We start from the raw sequence: 16,187 nt of genomic DNA on the forward strand, positions 1-16,187 counted from the left end.
CACAGGCAATACTGTAGTTGCCCGTTTCTGGGCTTCTGAAGTGATGTCTAGATTTCTTCTGATTTGTCAGATCTGACTCACTGCTTCAGTGATGCTAATGTTTCCTTCAAAACCCTGTGGCTGTTCCAGGCAGCAGCACTGTCACTACTGATGACTGCCCTGCTCTTAACTATTCTTCTAGTCCTCAGAAGAGGGAGTATCTGGAAAGAATACCTTGTGATGTTAATGTTTGATTGATTGGTATGAAAGAAGGCAGACTAAGAACAGAGGAAAGCAATATTTTTTTCTTTTTACAGTCCTGAAAAAGGGCAGGTCTCCAAGCTCTCTCAAGGGTATGTTAAAGATGTGTGGACAGCTTGGGATTTAATCATTTCAACTTCTTTAGTTGCGTAACCCCGGTTAGAGAAAGCAGTGGATCACCTCCTGCCTGTCTCCACCCAACATAAATTCCCTTTTGGATAAACTTGTGAAGAGGTCCTCTGTTGTTTGGAATCAGATCTGTACCTTAAACCCTTTGATTAAGGGCTTGTCCATGTGAGCAATTCAGACTAATTAAAACAGGGACATTAACACATTAAACCATCATGTAGACTCCCAGGCAGAAGGAGAGTGAGCTTATTACTGCAGCTTTTGTCTCGAGCCTTCCCAAGTGTCCTTGCAAAGACTAGCTGTAAGCTGTTTTTTAATAGGGAAGGTTCAAGTTTTAATGATAAACCAGGTGTAGGAGAACTGACTTAAGAACCAACTCTCTCAGTACTTCTAGGAAGTGGCTTTTAAGAGCTTGTTTGCATGGGAATTTATTGCCCACTAAGGTTGGGTATGAATTTAGTGTGTTAGCTATTTTCCACTAAGTCTTTCATTGTTACTTGCCAGAAAGCTCACTCCACTCTGACAAGTCTGTAGTGCTTACTGCACAGAAAAGTTATCCTAAAATAATCTATGGAGTGAATTTATAGTGCAGTAGGACAAGCTTCAACTGTGAAGCTCCCTCATACTTTCAGAGTGCAAGGCAATTACTTCAACTAAGTGCAGAATAGCTGGCGCACTGTAAATTTACACTGATGCTCATGTTGTGTTAACTCCCTTCCACAGACAGGCCTTAAGATAGTTTAGACTAGGAATGCTAATAGAACTAAAATATTTTGCCCCAGCACAGACAACGCCTGATGGCTCATCTGCATTCGTACCCCTGATGGTGGGGAAACTTCAAGAGACAGCCTTGTCAGTGTAGACATAACTAAGATTATGGGCTGCCCCCATAACAATCTTTTCTCCCTGTAGGAAGTCCTGTGTGTCCATTTACACTGCACAGCTGTCAGATCAGTATGCTTGTAAGGTCCTAAACTTGAGACTTCTCATTTCCTTTTTGAATTGCCCAATGCAAAGGATCAGTGATTGAGTGATTTCCCTCTACAGCTATCATCTGAAACTGCACATAGGAGGAAAGAAATGGTTATTTTTGGACTCTGTTCTGATTCACGTCTCCCTTAGAAGCCTTAATACATTTCCCGCTCTGAACACTTAATATGGTCATTTCTATAATGCAGGATCTCTTGTGACATACCAGCCTTGTGAGGCAGCAAGTTCTTTTGCTTTACAGACCCAATAGATCAAAGCCCAGCTGCCATTACTGGGGGAAGGCAGAAAACTCCACCCCCACCCCGTGGCTAAGTGTGAAACTAAGTACCTGATTAAAACTCCAATTTTAAATAGATAATCTCTTTCATGTATTTCACATTAAAGAATGTGGTTTCTGTTTGCAAAGGAAGATAATTTTTGGAATGCAAACTCCATGACAGTTCAGCTCCATGGCCTGTTAATGAAGCTTAACAGGCCCTGTCTCCAAATAAATAAATTTTCTTTCCATTTTCCCCCCCCACCCCTTTTTTTTTTTTCTCTTCCTCAACTTCTTAACAAGCATTACTTGGAACAGGTAAACTCCTAGGAAAGGCAAAGCAGCTAGGAGCTTTTATCTGTGTTCTTTGTTTAGTCAGCAGTAACTCCAGTACAGCAATCAAGATGGGGGGGGCAATCCTATTCAACTCCATCAGTGCAAGTCCCTACATGCCTCTGCACTTTGTCAGAAGTGATGCAGGATGAATGGGAGATATTCCCAAAAGTGCACCCATCTATTTATGCCTGAGCACATGCCAGCCAGGTAACTCCCAACTCCTACTTCCTCCTCCAGCACTAAGTACCTTCCACCATTATCCCAGAGCTCAGGCCTGCAAACAGAAGAGTGGGCAGTGGGGGGCATGCAGTCCATTTATCTACACGTAGACCGTGTTGCTGATATAGCTACACGGGCAACCCCCTCTTACAGGAGAAGCAGATGGGTGTCAAGGCTCTTACTGATGCATCCTATGTTCTCTCCTGCCAGAGATCAATGGGACCTGTAGAAGCAAAGACTATCACACTCTGGAAATGAAATGCCTGCCTGCTCTCAGCATTTTGATACTGGTTGTAGCATTTTGTTGGTTCAGGAACATATAAACACTACGGAGCCTGCAGGACAATGCATGTTACCCTGGTCCCCTAACTGAATGTAGACAAGACCTCTTGTTGCATACAGCTTCTGCTTAGCTGACTTGCATGCAGAAGTCCTAAGATGCTTGGAGAAAATGCTACTAAGTCTTTGGTGTTGGAAGGGGGGGGGGCAGAAGCTGTCCTGCTACATCTGACCCCATTTGATAAAGAGCATCCAGTGTGTTCCATTATACAATGGTAAACTGACTGTTTGCATTTTATTTATTTATTTATTTATTTATTTTTAATCTTGCTTGCCTTCAGGTTGGTTAATTTTTGCTCTTCTGTTCTCTCATAGAGTTGCACACTAATGCTGGCTTGGTATTCCCCCAAGAACAGTGTACAATTGCAGAGCAACATTTGTATTGCACAGAAGCCTTGTATTGCCTACTGCAATAAAGGTGGCGGTACTACATTGAAGACTTATTTTATGTGCTTCAAAAAAAAAAAAAATCCATTTTGCAGATTGTAGCGTGGAAAATTCAGAACCTCCATTTAAAAAAATCCATTTTAACGGGTCCAACTTCATTTGCAGAAGTTTTATTTTTCACTTGTGATATATCTGCCATGTTGTAGGAGGGTTCATTCAGTCTTTGGAGATACTCAAAGAACTGCCAATAATGAAACAAAAACAAGCTAAACTTTGAGAGATAAATGTTAACAATTAACACTTGCAAAAAAATTATGCAACATTCTTTTATTGCAAAACCAATTTAAAGGGAGGGGGGTGGAAATCCAGTTCTAGTTTTAAATTGATTGCTTCAATTTAAAAGGAAAAAAAAAAAATGGATCATTGGCAAATTGCTCTGTAAACCTCCTTAAATCAACCATTGATGGCAGTGTATTTGTCACAGCTGATGCGTCTAGAATCCTGGTGCAGACAAACTTATTTGCAATGGGCCCATCTTAATGGGCTTTTCCTTTTCAAAGGCGTTCACTGCTTAAGGTGAGCTTCTACTGATAAACTACTCCTTTTAAAAAAAAAAAAAAAAAAAAAAAAAAAAAAATCCAGTAAATTGTATTTCAGAAACTTTCCTTCTGTGGTAAAAATATGTTATAATCTAGTCATTATGATTTTGCAATAACATTTGTGTAGCAGCTGTGTGGTAAAAATGTCTCATCTCCCTACACAAAGGCTTCACAGCTGAGAACTGTTTAGTTTCACTACAAAATTGCTTCTGCATATTATCACACTTGCTTCTGCTAAGGTATGTAGGCCAATGATAGATTTACGAGTAGCACTAGACTTTTGCAGACATAGCCAGGAACAGATACAACAAATAACTCCTTACGAGAGATAAGAGAAGAGGGACAGGGAGAGATGCTGATGTGAAGAACTCAGACCTTGACCGAAGAATGACAGAAATGGACTTAAGGACGGCCCCAGGGAGGAGTTTTAAGATGTAAATGAGACGTGTATGTAAACTGTCATGGAACATGTACCTGCTAGACATATGTTGTAAGACGTAATACTTGAGCTGCCAATAATTACGCGACACGTTAGAATCTTTTGTTTATGTTAGCTATAAAAAGGAACCCCAGACTCTGTTTGGGGTCGACACGGATTTGAGTAAATTAAGCTCCCTTGTCGAACTTGTTTGCAAACAATAAATCTGAAATTAGACCCAGCCTGTGTGTGAGACTCTCTCCTAGAGGTGGATTGGACAAGCCTCCAGGGGCACGAAACTAGCCGTTTGTGCAACACTTCCACAACAGAATCAATTTTGGATTCCAACTGTTAAAGGGAGGGGAAAACACAAAATATGGTACCACAGAAATCATAGCAAGTTCAGGTTGGAAGGGACTTCAGGAGGTCGCATCTAGTCCAAACCCCTGCTCCAAGCAGGACTAGATCATCCCAGCCAAGGCTTTGTCTAGCTGGGCCCTGAAAACCTCCGAAGGTGGACAGTCCTTCACCTCTCCAGATAAACCTGTTCCATAATCCAATACCACACTGCACTAGTAATGTCTCCACCCAACTTGTCAGCTGTTAGATTAGCATCAGAAAAACACCTGCTTTCTCTTGTGTCTATCAACCGATTTCTTTCCACTGAAGAAATTCAATCTTATTTCTTACTGTACAGTAGCTGAATCTGAATTGGCACTTGGGATCTCACCTGGGTTTTAGGGGAAGATTTGGGCAAACCAAGATAAAAGGGTCTAAGAGCTGCTAAATAAGAAGTAAAATATTTAAGACCCTTTGAACTTCTTGGCTTTACTCCTGCTGCAGGACACTGTAAAGGCATGTGCATCTTAGAGTGATATATTGTGTGCAAATGTCAGAGTAGGGATAGGGCTGGAAATCTTAAGCTATCTACAATGGTGCAAATCTACCCTAACTAAATCACAGCTGCACAGCATCAGCAAAGGGCTTGCTTCATCATCATCATCAGAAGCTGTGAAGGGGCAGATATCCCAAACAAGTTTTGGGGGAAGGCAAGCTCTGTTTTAATATAAACTGTGCACAAATCAGAATATAAGCAATGCCATACAGGGTCAACTCACAGGTTGATCATCTACCACATAGCCTGTTTCACAATAGCAGAAAGAGGCCCTGTTCTTGGCATTTTATGAACTAACCCAACCTCTGACCCAAGCCCCCGACAGCTTCCAGCATTTTGGAGGCCAGGGAAGGATACCTTTTATCTTACAACACCTATTACAAAAGCTGATATTGATTGAGGGGCTTTTGTATGGGCAGAGGCATCCAGTTCCTTATGATTCAGAGGAACTGTCCGAGTAGTGTCCGGCAGCCCCAAATAAAAGGATGCAAGGCATAGAAAGAATGAAATCTAGTCCCTACCCTGAATTGGCTGCAACCCAGATAAAGTTGTGCAGAAGGGGAAGTGCCTCGCCCAAAGCCAGCAGGCACAGCAGATCAGTGCCTGAGCTAGGAAAAAAAGCCACCGCCCAGTGTCTTATCCACTAGTCCCTGCTGCACCCCCACTTCCAACAACAAGGCAATTTACCAAGAGAGAGAAATGGTTTGTAGAAACTTATGCTGAGGCTCTAATTGATGTGGCAGATGCCAACCAGCTACTCAGTGGCAGAACAAGGAACAGAGCAATGGGCGGTTGCGTGCTTTGCACACTAAACACTGCCTCCCTTTGTAAGGACAGCAAACAAGACTTATCAAGAGTATCCAAGTTTCACTTTCACAACCAGCCTGTCTTTAGCTGGCTGTTTTTGGCTGGCATGCATAATATTTGTTTGCCTTCAGATTCTAGGCCTGTTTTTTCCTGTTTCTTAAAAATCATAAGCAAGATTTCTTCTGCTTTTGCTACACGACTCAATTTCTCTCTGCCGCTTGTTTCCCTGACAATTAGCTCTAAAGCATTTGGAGCATTTCTTCAGGGAAAGAATGATGAGACCTGCAGTAAAAGATATCTAGATTTGTTTTTTCTTAACAAGTCTGTCTTCATCAGGTAAGGCGCTCTTGTGGAGTAAGGTGACTGAATGACCATAGTTGTTTTGGGTTTAGAGAGGCTTTTGGCTATGTTAGCCTTAAGTTGGGCAGAAAGCAAGACGGGGTGGCACCAACTTGTTCAGAGTCACATGAGCTTTCATAAGTGACAACCTACTTTTCTTGGGTTGTATAGCTTTTGTTACGGTGGTTTCATAGTGTCCCCCTCCAATGCAGTGCCAGAGTATTTAATGTATAAGCTAAAGCAGTGGTTTTCAACCTCTTTCATTTGCAGACCCCTAACAAATTTGCATGGAGCTACGGACAAACCCCTCTGAATTGCAAGTGTGGGTATTCACATGCTTGTGATTTCTCACTGTCATCTTTTGCAGATCCCTTAGACATGTTCTATGGACCCCTGAAGGTCTGCCAGACCACACGTTTAAAACCACAGATCTAAAGGAACCTGAGACCGAGAATGACACACATCCTGGCAGCAGCGATACAATGCAGTACAAGAAAGCCTGTTGTACTGTAGGCATGCTACCCCTTGCATAAGGATGAGAATCTGCATGCCCCATTACTAAGGGCTTTTTGTCCAGACTCTGGAACAGTAATGCAATTTATCAATAAACCCCCAAGCACATTCACCAGTACATCCACCTGCCAAGCCCACGTACACTGCCTTTAACAGACTTCCGAAAAATGGTGCTGCAATCGGGCTGTCAACACAATTTCTACTACAAACTTCCACAATGCAGCTTCAATGCTGACAGCTCTAGTACAGCTGTTACTCAGCTACTGAGCAGGTCTGCACAAGAATGGCTTAAATGCCAGCTGTCACCTGAAAACTGCATTAGCAATTGGGGAGATGCTATCCCTGGCAGAGCTGCACAGGCAGTAAGATTTAGGACGTTAACCAATTCCAGAACAAAGATGCTTGGACCAAAAAACAAAGCCCTTAGCTAGGAACAACTTGCCCTCGGACCCCCAGAATCAGTACAACACAACAGCACTCCTTACTTCCTAGCAACGTGTCCCTAACTCTTCCCTGAAGAAGACACAGGGTTCAAGTTTTAAATTTGATCTCTGCTTCATCAGCCTGAAGCACAATTATCTGGATATCTGCAAAGCAGTCTTTTCCAGTTCTGTTTTAACTAACCTCAATGCACAACACAGCTTCTTGCTAAGTTGGCACCAGTTTAGCCATGCCAACCACTTTGGGGAAATAAGTGAATCTCTGGAAATGAGATGACGCGCACTCCTCGGCATGGCATGTTCTAATAAAAATTTTTGGACCCGCACTCTTCTGTTGCTCCCTAACACGGGAGCTGCTACTCCAGCCAGGGCTCAGCCAGCGTTTGGTCCTGGGCAGGCGCGCTGACTAATGGTGCTGCAGATGACGTATGGACCCGTGCGCTTCCTATCCTAATGCTCCCTCCTAAGAGGCAGTCACAAGCTCCTCTCAGTGCAGTCCAAGGCACCAAGTAGCGTTTTAAACTTACAATTAAGTGCACAAAAGGCGTAAAGAAACAAAAAATGTGCTCTCCAAAACAAGAGTACAGGCATATGAAACACTTGTCAACGCGTCATCTTTTATTAATGGGACAGGCACCGTACCCGTCCACTAGCTGAACACCACGTGCTGCCAGATGACTGGGAAGCACACCCCAAAACATATCCGAAAACTAATCTAACCAGAAACCTGGGGGAGGGGGAAACCCAGGACGGCACTGTGATTTTCCGAGCACGGCCACCATCGCTTTCATGGCAAGCCCTCGGGTTGCACAGTCGACCGCAGCTTCCAGCCCGGCCAGAGAAGCGCGCCGCTGCTTCCTTTCTGAAACGACTGTGCTGAGAACAGGAAGGATACAGAAATATGAAATGAATGTGTGCGCACCTGCACGCATGCACTTCCTATATATTACGCACACACAAGTGCGCATACCTGCATGTGCACACATCTGCACGCATGTGCATATGCACGCACACACACATGCATGCACACCCCCGGACATGCACACGCACGTGTGTGTGTACAATCTGGAGAAGTAGATAGGGGCCTAGCTGTCGCGAGACGCCGCGTGCGCGGATCGCGGAGCACGGAGCACGGGCCAGCTGCGCGCGGAGCTCTCTGTCCCGCGGCGGTTCCGTCTCTCGTACTGCCCGCCCGCACGCACGCACGGACCCAGCGCTCCACCCGCCCCGTGCGGGGGGACACGGGCCGGCCCCGCTCACCCTAGCGCCGCTGCATGGCCCCGGCTGGGCCCGCGGCCGCAGAGCCCCTCACCCCCGGCGGGCGCCGCTACTCCATCTTAGGGGGCTCTGGGCCGCCGCTTCCCCCGCGGCCAACATGGCCGCCGACCATTTCCGGCGAAGAGTCCTCCCGCAGTTGCCCGGACCATAGAGGAGACCGGAAGGCAGGTCTAGAAAGGACTCGTCGGAAAGCGGGGAGGAGGAGGCGGAGCATCGAGACGGCGCACGGAAAGGGACAACGGAGTATCGAGAAGGCAGGGAGAGAGCACCTCACTGCGTGGAAGACTGTACAGAAGGGCGGCGCGCAGTGCACTGCCTAGGGCCCTGGCAGGCGAACTGCAGTACGGAGCCCGGATAGCTCAGTCGGTAGAGCATCAGACTTTTAATCTGAGGGTCCAGGGTTCAAGTCCCTGTTCGGGCGGCTCCTTCTTTTTTTTTGTATTTCCGTCATCATAATATTCCTCTTTTCTATCATTATTTTTCTTCTGTTGACTTATTTATCATTTTATTTTTTGCATTTTTTCCTTTCGTCTTCACCCCTCTTCTCTTTTGCCTTGCAGCGCACCCCACCTGGCCCCATGCCCCTCCTTTCCCTGCACTCATTCAAGAGAGGTGCAAAAAAGAAAAAGAAAAAGAAAAAGCTCTTGTCAATTGAAAACCGCACATCCCACCCCCTGCGCCAGGAAAAAGCGACCCGCCCGAACAGGGACTTGAACCCTGGACCCTCAGATTAAAAGTCTGATGCTCTACCGACTGAGCTATCCGGGCGCTCTGCAAAGTGCTATTGCTCTCCGATTCATGGCTCTGTGCAATCACCCAAGGACAACCCTGCCGGGGGTCCCTAGAGGGGAGAGGGGCTCCCAGATGCTCCCTGTTTCCACCCTGATCCTCCTCCGCCCTGGACTCTCCCTTGCTCCGCATGGACAAGCCCCTGGTGCACCCCAGACTCTGCCCCCTGCCATGAAGGACCCTGGTCCTGCCCCTCCTTGCACCCCCTTGCAGTGGGTTGAATGTCCAGGGCAGGAGGTAAAAGGGCAGGTGCTGAGAAGCAGGCAAGGAACCGGTGTCTATGGGTGCATCTACATATCTTTATTTAATGCACATTAAATCTAGTACTTCTGTTGGAAAATGCATTTTCGCCTACCTTCATGCACGTTATGTAAAGATGTGCGTGCGTTTTTGAATGATGATTAGTGCACATTAGCCTATTTTAATACGCATTAGCAAAAGCACATGGGGTATTTTTACACAGGGATGCACTGCAGCGCTGGGCACTTTGACGAGCCCCCGGCGCCGCGGCGCTTGCAGTTGTATCAGCAGTGAAATGTGTGTCAATGCCCAGAAAATGGCAGCGGTGCGCATTTGAACTAAAATGCATCAGAGGCGTTTTAGTTCAAAAGCATACCACTGCCATTTTCTCCACACCAGCACTTATACAAGTGGAAGCATCACAGCGCGGTACGCACCAGCTCACCTGCAGAGCAGACTCAATTAATCGAGTCTGCTCCGACATGCCAGCAATGCAAAAAAGTATGCGTATAAATGCCCATGGTTTTTAAATGATGCTTTAAAATAGGGCATGTGTACACATGTGCTTTAATACACGTTAGCCTATGTGGGCAGACTTCTGCACTCCCCTGTAAGCTAGCGGAGTGTGAGTCTGAGGCCCCTGCTATACGTTACATATATTACACAACTCACTGGGGGATCATGCAATAAATTCAGGGCTGCAAAGTAAGGCAGGCCGATGATCACTTGATAAAGAGGACTCTGCAGCAATCAAGAGAGCTGACCAGCTCTGAAGTGAATGCTTGAGGGTGTGTAACAGCTCTACAGTGGGTTTCTATCAGCTTTCATCTGAATGGGTAGCAGGGCCCTCAGGGGATCAGGTGGGCTGGCACTTGTTGCTGGGTCGGGGCCTGGGTCAGCACGATGTTTTGACTATGAAAATGACAGCCTAGCAAGTGCTTGGCCTTAATGAACCATTGCAACGGCAATCCAGCCTCACTTGCTTTGAATGGGCATTGGTGATGACGAGAAGGGCTTGGCCCTGTGCAGGGGACCTGGTCCTGTGGCCTGTCCCCAGTAGAAGCCAGCTCCACCTGCTTCAGAGGAATGGGCCAGAAACCTCCCCAGAGGCCGTTGTGGGTTGCTGTGGCCCCAAAAAGTCTCCCCCATCTGCTTTGCATTCATTTCCAGCAGTAGGCATAGGGAGAGCCCTGGGGAGGAAGATGCAAAGCATCCCTGATGCGATGAATGCCTCTAACAAAGCTATGCAAACTGCCTTCATTTCCCCAGCAGCTCATGCCACTCATAGTTTCATAGTTGGCAGGGTCAGAAGGGACCTGAGCAGGTCATCAAGTCTGACCCCCTGCCATCAAGTCCAACCTTTGCATGTTTAAAACCATGGCAGCACTGGGTAAGGCTTTGCTAGGGTTCTTTGGGGCAACAACCAGATACTAACTGTTCGTGACTGAGGGGCATAGACAGGCATAGACACCATGTGGCTGCACCTGCGTACAAGGTTGCCTATGGGGGCTGCTGCTTCTTTCAGATGCCTGACTTGGAGCAACAAATTCTAAGTCCAGGTGAAGGTTAGCCAGTCTAATGCTCTTGCAGAAAGGGAATGTATCTCTGCAATGTCACCATCAAATTTGTATAGAGGGCAGAGTGTTGTCACGTGGTCCATAGTTTGATCAGGATTGCCACAGCCACATGGAAGATGACAGCCTGCTCATGGCCCACCCTGCTTCGTGGAAATCCAGAACAGGAAAATCCACAATTAATGTCATCACAAAGGTGACCGAGTGCCCAATGGCCTCCCCGTCGATGGAGCAACAACCATAGACAAAGTGCTTAATGCGCACCGGTCGTTTTAAGAGATGAAGCTGCAGTGAGGGCTCAGGTGACAGCCAGGGGAGTTACCTGATCAGCAAGGGGCCAGGCTAGTAGCATATAAACCCAGGGCCTGAGCTGCCCAGGCAGTCTTACCATGAAAGCAGCAGAGATAGGAGCTCCTGGGCAGTAGGGCCCCCAGGTAACAGCTGAGCTGGGGTAAGTAGCACTGGGGCCTTATGGAAGGGGCTATGGGGCCAAAGAGGTCTTAACTGCCCTGGAGGCAAGCCTGGAGCCTGGGAACAGGGTAAAGAAACCTGGGGATTGGAGCAAAGGAGCCCAGAGATTGGAGCCTGGTAGAGTGGGACTCAGTGCTTGGGAGCAGCCCATGTAGGAGAAGCACCTGGCTGGGGAGTACAGGCAGGGAGGCTGCACTCAAGGGTAGTTATAAGAGGTAAAGTGCCTGGGAGGAGCATGGGAGGGTGCAAGGGGCAGTCAGACATAATTAGCCCTTAAGACAATGAGTGCAAATACGTGTCACTAACATAAGAGGAGATGTGGCTTGGGAAGCCCTCACATCAAGGGAGTGATGGGGAGTGCCCACAGAGCCAGGCCAGGCAAGGGTGGGGCAGCCACCCTTGGGAGGAGGGCTTGTTGCAGGTGCAATGGTGTTCTGCAAGTCTCCTGCCTGCTCTGCGGGTTCTGGCAATTCTGCACTGCTAGACAAGGCAAGGAAGTGTAATTTCCCCGCTGCAAGGGGATGGGGACGGGGTGCCCCAAGCAGCAGTTGCATTTATGCTGCTGACGGCTTGGAGGATGGGGAAGTGCCATCTGGCACCACAAACATAGCTAAAATCCTGGCTATGCCCCTGACCCCCACCATTGATTATGCATCTCTTTTACTAGGAATCGGCCCATGTTGAATGAGGCTGGATGACATGGTTAAAGGAGGCACAAGATGGGTACAGCCGGGCTAGGGCCAAGCTGAGCTTTCCTAGCCTGCCTCCTCCGCAGCTCGGGAAGAGCCCTCCAGCATGAAATGGGAAATTGGGCTCAGTAAAACGGGATGGGGGCTGGCAGGGAGGGCAGGGCAGGCCCTTTTTCTTTTTTTCTTTTTTAGTGTCAGTAGTGCAACCTGCTGCCTGCAAGACCCTCCGGTATCTGCTTTCCATGTCTCTTCAGAGGAGGAAGCCCCAATGCTGCTGACAAGGTTACTTGCTCGGTGGTGTTGCCCACAGGCCCGGTGAAAGTGGGACACTATTGCTCTGAAAGGAGTTGTCTTGCACTAACTACGTATCTCATTACAACCACCTTTGCTTAGGCAAGTGTGCTATCATCAGGGTTATGCTGGTGTCACTCAGGCCTGCCCGGCTCAGGGGCTGCATGATCAGGATTAACCATGAACCTGGGCAACAGTCCTCGTGCAGCTGTCACCCAGTGCACCGCCCTCCTCCTCATGAGTGATGGCACATTAACCATCACTGACGCTGATGGCTTCCATGTCATGTTAGTCAGGGAAGACAGATTCAGAATATGCAGGGAAAAACCTCCAACTCTGATGATCATTTTCAAGCAAGGCCTGCAGGTCAAAAGCTGAAGAGATGCTTGTGGCTTGAGCTACTGCTTGAATACCAGTACTGATGCCCTATATTGACACTTTCCTCCTCCAAAGCCCTAGGCTGAGGTCTGGGGTGGGTGGACCAGGACACTGACAAAAGGAGACACATATGGCTATTAGGGACTTGCCTGCTACAATCCTGTGATGTTTTTACCCAGCCCCTTCTAGGCTAAAGAGGTACCTGAGAGTGATTTTTTTAAGCGAAGGGAAAAAGACAACCTGACTGTCAATAAAGAGATCTCTCAGGCTGGGGAACAGCCTTCCCAAGGGCAGTAGCTGGTGATATTTAAAATAAATGAGATGCTAGGAAATAATCTGCTGGAAAGGATTTCTCCCCCCCGCCCCCCAATAAGGATGAGCAATGAGACCCTTTCTAGGCAACATTCTTTCTCTGGCTTTGTGGCTTCTGTACTGGAGCGCTGACTCGTGCAATCCAGGTGACTCTAGCAGTGTGACACGAATTAATCCAAAACCAGCCCTGGAAGCAGACCTGTCCTGCAAAAACTGTTATGGGTATTTCTTTCCCCAAATGCAGTTGTGATTTTTCTCCATTAGAGGGCAGGTCTTACCAGCAAATTTGGGGATTTTTAACTGCTTGGAAGCAAGATCCCCTTATAAAAAGGGGCCTTGTAATGACTCGGGCAACTACTTGACATGCAGATGTCTAATCCAAGACGGTAGCACTGCTTCTAGAAATACAGAGCATGTGGAAACCCTAAGGAAGTCCATGGTGACTGTGGGTGCTCAGCATCTCTGAGAGAGCGAGGGGCCACAGCAACACAGGAGGTGGCAACTTGGAGTCAAGGAGGTGCAGGTATGTGATGAGTTTGGCATTGGGGAGAGGAGTTCAAAGGAGCGAGGGGTTTTGACTGATCTCATGGGGATGCAGTGTTGGGTGTGGATCGGCCCATAAATCTATCAGAGTGGTGACAGCAGCCTCAGCTGGCCTGGAGTAAGGTCAGGGAAATAAGTGCCCCACTTCTTCCGAGCGCAGGCTGGGAGCGGAGCCCATCACTTGCTAGCATGCAGGATGCTGGGGGACTCTCTCATTCCCCTATCATTTGTCTCTAGCTCTTCTCTAGCATCAAGGGGGGGTTGATCTCTGTGGTCTTTTCAGTCCTTGGCCTTGTTGCTAGAGAAGGGCAGATCCGTGCCAATGGGGGTTGGCTCTGTTGCCATGTGGGCCCTGTTCCACCCATCTGGACAATACTTCTGTCATGTAAACTTACAGATCCGGTTGTATCCTGCAGCAACATCTTTATGGGTGACATCTTGACCGCGGGAGCCGTGGCTGGCATGCTAAGGACAGCTGGCTCTCCAAACGCCGGGGAGAAAAGCCAAGGCTCCCCAGGGTGGGGATCTGGGAGGGTCACTGGGTTTTAATGAGAAAAAGGATGCACGCCAGGAAAACACAAGGGCACAGTTCATGTTTCAGGAACAGCAGCCCACGGGGTTTTAATCGTGCATGGTACTGAAGCACACATCAATGTCGAAGCACTAGCCCCTGCATGAATGATGATCACTGCAGAACCAAGTGGCAGACCATGGTAGTGTTGTTTAATGTGCTCTGATTCTGTGAGAGGGGCAGTGTAAAGCCTACAGAGACCAGAATACCGTACATACACAACAGAGGACACTAAGACTACTTTGTTAGTCTTGTAGCATCTGGGGTTTTTCCTAAGCTGCAGCTCCTGGGGTCCTATGAATACAAGTGCCACTCAGTTTGCCTTTGCAGAGCAGAGTAAGTTTCTAGCCCTCATGGGCAGAAAGGAAAGGGTAAAGCTCAGAGTTGCAGACCACCTCGAAGCTAAGAAGATGCATGAAGGGAACCCAGAGTGTGGTGGGTTGTTTGTTCGTGGTGTTTTTTTGTTTGTTTGTTTGTTTTAAAGACTAGGCTTTTTAGATCAGCCTCATGATTAATTTTTTGGGGTCTGATTCGTGGTTTCTGAGCTCCTGTGCTCGGCACCGTGGCTCTGACGTTGGCTTGCACTATGGACCAGAACTTCAGCTCCTTGGAATAGGCACATCCTTGCACCCTGTTTACACAGCACTTTGCACAGTGGACGCTAGGGGAACCAAGGCATTGCAGTTATCAAGATGAATGCTGCCAATAACCTCCGCAAAAGGCACTGTCAATGCGCTTATTTTACTGTTTTTCCAGACCCCGCTTCTATTGCTGCATCCCAGGATTGGATCTCTTAGGATATTACCCTAGATGTGACATGGGCCCTGCTTTTGATCAGAGCGTGGCTCACGGGGTGCTGTACAGAGCCATCTGGTGACACAGACCTGATGGGCTTCCCAAGAATGAGGCTAGGAACCTGCACAGGTTTCCATCATCCTCGGTGGGGCATCTCTGGGGCAGAGCATGGAGCTCCTGGCAATCCCCATGATAAGGCTCAGATCCTCATAGGTGTTTAGGCACTGTTTCAGCTGGGCATCTACATCCCATGGCGACGGTGGGGCACAGCACTTTCTGTCTAGGCCATCAAGCACTTCACAGGGCACCTTACAAAGGTCACAAGAGGAAGCAGACGCTGGTGCCCCTGGCCAGGCAGGCGTTTCGCAAAGGGACAAAAAGAAACTAGAGTTTCTTTTCTGCAAGGATCCCTGCAAAGCCTGGGGGTTGCCTGGATTTCATTGCACCCCAGCCAGGTTTCAGCCAAGGAAGGGTTGACATCCCTGCTCTGTGCCGCCGGTAAAGAGCCTCTCTCCTCTTGGTGCAGGAGGGGGAGCAGAAGGCTGGTTTGCTTGGGGCTCCTTCAGGCCCTGGCAGCCTCTTTACCGGGAAGAGAGCAATGCAATGCCCGAAATCTCCAGGAGATGGCACGTCCCCTTTCTCCTCCTCTGCCCTATTGTCTCCCCAGCTGCATCGCTTTCTCTCCCTGCCTAGTTCGCTTTGCTTTGGGGCTGCTGCAAGCCGATGGCTTCACCCCTTCCTGCCGCCGGCCACCCCAGGGACCTTCCCCTGCCTGCCCGCCTATGACTGCACACGCGGCAGTCGCACAGGCACGAGGGTTGGTTTTGGGCGAGGATTTTTTTTTGGAGGAGCCCCCCTGATCCCATCACGGGAGGTGGAGCGGGGAAGGCACCCGCACCCCCCTGGAAATCCCGGTGCACCCGGCAGGTAAGAGCCGGGGCGGCTGCTGCAGGGGGGCGAGGGGAAACTGACGGGGGGGGGGGGTGAAATTGACCGGGGGGGCTTGAAACTGACGAGCCCGCGATCGCCCTTGAAGGCGCCGCGGTGCAGAGCTGCGCTGCCCCGCACCCTCGCCCGGGATCGGGCAGCGGGATGCCGGTGCAAGGAGGATGCCCCGGTGCAGGGGGCCTGGGGTGGCCATGGAGGCGTTTGCTTTGCACCCCTGCTCTCTGCGGAGCCGAGGGGCTGGAGGCAGAGCGGAGCAGGTGGGGAGGGGTCCCCTCTGGGCCCCCCCTGAGGGCTGGGGGGCATCTCGGCTCCCATCTGCTGGGGTGTCTTCCTCCCTCCAGTTCCCAAGGAAGCAGGGGGATCTCCAAGGGGTGGAGAAGGGCTTGGTGCACTCCAGGGAG

At 48.8% G+C, this 16,187-nt stretch overlaps 2 protein-coding genes and 2 non-coding genes across 11 annotated transcripts in view; 2 read left to right on the plus strand and 2 right to left on the minus strand.

Annotated features, from left to right (window-relative positions):
* MDM4 (MDM4, p53 regulator) overlaps window positions 1–8,318 on the minus strand; it is a 35,696-nt gene extending 27,378 nt beyond the window's left edge. For 2 of the 6 annotated variants that reach the window (XR_003094336.1, XM_006024797.3), the window contains exon 1: window positions 8,168–8,317. The gene's annotated coding sequence lies outside the window, so the exon portion shown is untranslated. Of the gene's footprint in view, window positions 1–7,627; window positions 7,757–8,167 lie in introns of those variants that run through there. The other 4 variants (XM_025205552.1, XM_025205553.1, XM_025205551.1 and 1 more) reach the window with 4 other exon arrangements.
* Window positions 8,319–8,533: 215 nt separating this feature from the next.
* Window positions 8,534–8,606, plus strand: TRNAK-UUU. The gene has a single exon. It is a non-coding gene; the product is annotated as a tRNA-Lys (tRNA).
* Window positions 8,607–8,880: 274 nt separating this feature from the next.
* On the minus strand, window positions 8,881–8,953 carry TRNAK-UUU. The gene has a single exon. It is a non-coding gene; the product is annotated as a tRNA-Lys (tRNA).
* A 6,583-nt stretch (window positions 8,954–15,536) lies between these two features.
* PIK3C2B (phosphatidylinositol-4-phosphate 3-kinase catalytic subunit type 2 beta) overlaps window positions 15,537–16,187 on the plus strand; it is a 60,562-nt gene continuing 59,911 nt past the window's right edge. For all 3 annotated transcript variants that reach the window (XR_003094324.1, XM_014520445.2, XM_025205483.1), the window contains exon 1: window positions 15,537–15,765. The gene's annotated coding sequence lies outside the window, so the exon portion shown is untranslated. The remainder of the gene's footprint in view (window positions 15,766–16,187) is intronic.

Source organism: Alligator sinensis, unplaced genomic scaffold, assembly GCF_000455745.1.
Source record: "Alligator sinensis unplaced genomic scaffold, ASM45574v1 scaffold1322_1, whole genome shotgun sequence".
Lineage (NCBI taxonomy): Eukaryota > Metazoa > Chordata > Crocodylia > Alligatoridae > Alligator > Alligator sinensis.